Source organism: Belonocnema kinseyi, chromosome 6 (assembly GCF_010883055.1).
Source record: "Belonocnema kinseyi isolate 2016_QV_RU_SX_M_011 chromosome 6, B_treatae_v1, whole genome shotgun sequence".
Taxonomy (NCBI): Eukaryota; Metazoa; Arthropoda; class Insecta; order Hymenoptera; family Cynipidae; genus Belonocnema; species Belonocnema kinseyi.
Window position 1 is genome coordinate 99,778,596 of NC_046662.1, and position 4,365 is coordinate 99,782,960.

At 30.5% G+C, this 4,365-nt stretch overlaps 1 long non-coding RNA gene across 1 annotated transcript in view; it reads right to left on the bottom strand.

Moving 5' to 3' along the window:
* Positions 1 to 391: 391 nt before the first annotated feature.
* LOC117174703 overlaps positions 392 to 4,365 on the bottom strand; it is a 29,167-nt gene continuing 25,193 nt past the window's right edge. The window contains exons 4-5 of the long non-coding RNA XR_004467338.1: positions 809 to 1,109; positions 392 to 593 (exon numbers count right to left, since the gene is read on the bottom strand). This is a non-coding gene — a long non-coding RNA (uncharacterized LOC117174703). The remainder of the gene's footprint in view (positions 594 to 808; positions 1,110 to 4,365) is intronic.

Consider the following 4,365-nt stretch of genomic DNA (forward strand, 5'->3'; position numbering starts at 1 on the left):
TAAACCATAATTAAATAGTAAAAAAAGGAAGACATATAAAGAACTTTTTTGAAATCTCATTTTTGTTGTTGTAATTATCGAAATTGTATTTTTGATTTTTTAATTTGAAGATAAAAGTACATCTTTTTAAGCAAAATTACTAACTACACATTAAATGAAATATGAATATTTTTTATGGCTACCTGAAAATAAGGCATTTTTAAAGCATAGAAAAATCAGTCAATACTTAATCTAGAGGGGAAAATACATTTTAAAAATCTAATAATTAATTAATAATAATATTGTTTATTGCTTAATCATTAATAATTATGAAATATTACTATAAAATATTAATAAAGAGCTCAAAGTAACGTATTCTACACCTTATTCCGCAAAAGTAATGCATCCAGGATTACGATGTAGTATGAGTTGCTCTTCAATAAATTGATCATCCGATTCCTGCTCAATATTTTCAATGTCAAATACTAAATTCATCCTTATCTCCTTTCGAGTCCTTGCCAACATTTTCATCTTGACTAGAAGAAGCGTGTAGTGTACGCACACCCGCTCGGATACTGCGCAAATTATAACCAGAAATTAGTGCGCCAGCCATTCTGAAAGAAAAAAAAATAATGAAAACTAGTTTTTACTCATTTCATGTACTACCATTATTTATAATTTTGCAAAATGATTTAGACTAAAGAGCCTCAAACTTTAAGACAATTTCAATAAAAAATTAAGAATTTAGAAAATTTACGTAATTAACACGTAGGTACGATTTTTGATGAATTTATATTAAAAATTAAAAATACTATATAAAATTACTTACTTCTAGAGAAAATATAGTCGAAAAAACGATTATCAGGCGAAATTCAATTTTTTCCGAAGCACCCACTTTACACCCTAGGAAACCACACTTGTGTAAATTTGCACCAAGCCCAACTTTCGAAGTGAACCTTGCGAACAGTAAGAGGCGAATGAAGCTGGGCCCTACGTGGTATGACTGAGTAACTGATGAACATATTTAAAGTTGGGGCGAGATACCCTTATACCTACCGAATGACAAGAGACACTTATTTGGAAATTTTGCTGGTGCATATTAGCAGAAGTGTGGTAACCACGTGTTAAGTCTGTAAAAACATACAAATAATGTAGAATATATTATAGAAAAACAAGAAATCAATAAATAAGTAAAAATCTTAAAGCAATGTTTAAATAAAAGAAGGGTTGTCTCATAAAATGAGGACCTCCATTTCAAATCAATATTATAATAGATAAATAGAATGTCAGTGAAAAGACGGAAGGTCAATGTGAAAAAGAAACAAACGTACCTGGAATAAGTTAAAAATAGAAATACAAAGTCAGAGTAAAAAATTTGACAAAAAAGCACAATAAACATGACGTAGACACATATAAATATTTTAAAAAATAATAATAAAATAAATAGTTAAGGGCGAAAGCTCGACATCACGTTTGACGTGAAGACGACTGACTGAACACTGAAAGCCAGTTAAGAAAATTCAAACAAGAAAAACAGAATGTGATGAAAGATTTGACAAAATAGAATGAAACTTTATCGACACAAAAATTAAAATCTTTTAAGAGGTTTGCCAACGTCAGGAAATAAATGACTTTCATATCGGAGATTAACAGTATTTGGTACTTTGTTGATGAAAAAGTTTTAAATTATTTATCTACAAGCTCTATTGTTCTCCATTGATAAAATCTTTAAATTATCTAAATCAAAATTATGGCCAGTATGAATATAATGTTTGATAAGAGCAATATAAGCAACTGACTCAGGATGAAAGATAGAATACCTTTGTCCACGACTACGGGTTTCTGTAGGTCTACCAGTCCCACCCACATAAGAAGAAGGACTGACAGTGCAATTGTATTTATAAACAACTCCAAGAATTTTATTGTTCGGAAGTGGGTCTTTGAGTTTGTTACAAAATTTCGACAAGCTATTAGTTTGTTTGTAAATGGTCCTGATTTTTTGTTTCTTTAGAACTTGTTCAATTTTTTTCCGATAAACCTTTTATGCAAGGGCAAACTGTGGAATCAACATTAAGCTTTTTCTTTCACCATAATTTTTATATAATCGGAAAGTTTCTTTCTCTAAATAGTTTTTGATTGAATAGCTTGGAAAACTATTACCCTTAAAAGTATCTCTTCAAAAGAATACAATAATTTTATCCAAATTCCCAGGAAAACTAAAAATTAATTTCTTGTTAAAAAATTATTTTGAAAAATATTAAATTTTTTGAATAATTTTCTAAATTAAATATAGAAGATTCTAAAGTAATTTTTTTCATTTGGCCAGATTTTCAAAAAATTGCAGGAAAAATTAAAGTCCCAAGAAAATAACAAAATTGGCAATAGATTCCTGGAAAATTGTTTAACGATTTTTTTTCATTTTCAAGAGTATATTTTGAAAAGATTTTAGAACAATATTTTGTGTATAACTAAAGTTTTCTAGTTGCTTGAAATAATATAATCTTAAAAATTTATAATTTTTTCATTAATGTTATAATTCAACATTCACGATTAGCAATAGAATAAGAATAAAAACTCATTTTTCAAATTTGACCCACATAAGTTTGTTTTTTACATTTCCAAACAAAAAACACATACGTGAACAATTTCGACCCAGAAGTTAGCTATTTTGAAAATTTGACCTTTAATTAAAAATACTGCAATAGTCCTAACGTATTAGTCAGAAAGAAATTTGAAGTACACAGGCATATTCCTCACTAACATATGCCTAGGTCTTTTGTTTTCAATTTGTTTGTAAAAAATAATTAAAAATACTATCCTAAAACATAAAAAGCAGAATGATGTGTTTTCGACCATAAAAATGTATTTTTAAACAAGACTGAAATTAATAAATTTGTGTCCAAATACATAGCTTACTTCTTAGCCAAAAAGATTAATTAAAAAAAAAAAATGAATTTTCACAAAAATATTTTAAATTAAGGAATTTTTAACCTAAAGGTGGGTTTCCGTATGGGCGACTGAAGTCGCGCTACTTAATTTGCGCGAAATAAGTCGCGCGATTAGTGATTTTAAAGATTTTGAACACAAAATTAATAATTTTAGCTTAAAATTGTTTAAAATTATGTAATTTTAAAAATTGATAAATTTTTGGATCGATCCTTAAATTCAACATTTTGTCTCAATTTTTTTTCTTTGTTGATTGAAAAAGCTTTTTTGATAAAAAATTTAACCCTATGATTAAAATCAATATTATTATTTTTTAAATTAGCATGCTTCGGTTAAGGTTTAAGTTAATTAAAAGAAAACAGAAGTGCCAGTAGTAAAGCATCTAGATTCGGTTATTTTTAAAAGGAAGAATTATTTGATTATTTTAAATTTTGCCAAATGCAGTTTCAAAGTTTTTTCAACAATTAAGCAAATGCAATTTTCTGTGCTGAACCCTGTTAAAAGTTTATATTCTGCTTTATATTTATTAAGATAATATTTTAAAGTAACTTTCGTAACAAAAAATTGGTCAAGAAATAAAAAAATAATTATGTTTGTTAATGACTTATTGACTTGATTATATATATATATAATTAAAAATTTGTCATAAGGACAACCGCAGGATTTCGCCGGGAGCGGGTGCTAATCTGAAAAATTGCACCCGCTTCCAGCGAAATCGCGGTAAAATTTCCGCCACAACCACGTCTCACAACCGTGAGTTAGGTGGTTACAGTCTGTAAAGGAATCAATACGACGATCCAGCAAAGGCCTCGTGCACTCTAAGAACACGGAGTGACCCAAGGACAACCGCCTTCTGCATTTTTCCCGCAAGTGTTCTAGCATATTGTTGACACGCAGGGATGCTTTTTAGGGTATTAGCAAGTGAAAGATTGGCACCTCCAAGAGCGCCCATGATAAGGACGATTAGTTTAACAGAATATTCCGGGTACAATCGTTGCAACTCCCTTATAAGGTCTCGATACCTCTCTTTCCTTTCATTCTCCTTGGCTATGATGTTTTTGTCAGCTGGTGCCGAAAATTAGATAACGAACATGGTTCGCTTCTCGAAGTCAAGAAGAACCATGTCAGGCCTCGAGTGAACAACAGAAACAATTTTCGAGAATATAAAGTTCCAGTATATGTGGCACTTCCCATTCTCGACAATTGACTCAATTTCCCTAGGAGCATTTAGAGGAGCGGTATTAAGGTGAATGCCGTAAGAGTGACAGAGATGGTAATAAAGCACTCTTAGTGCCGCATTGTGCCTTTGAATGTAGGTCGTTCCCGCGTGTGTTGAATAACTAGATAGTATGTGAGCTAAATGCTCGGGGTGTGCATGGCACGCCCTGCAGCTATCATCGGGTATGTCTTGGCTCAAAATGTGGCGACGGTATGTTAAGG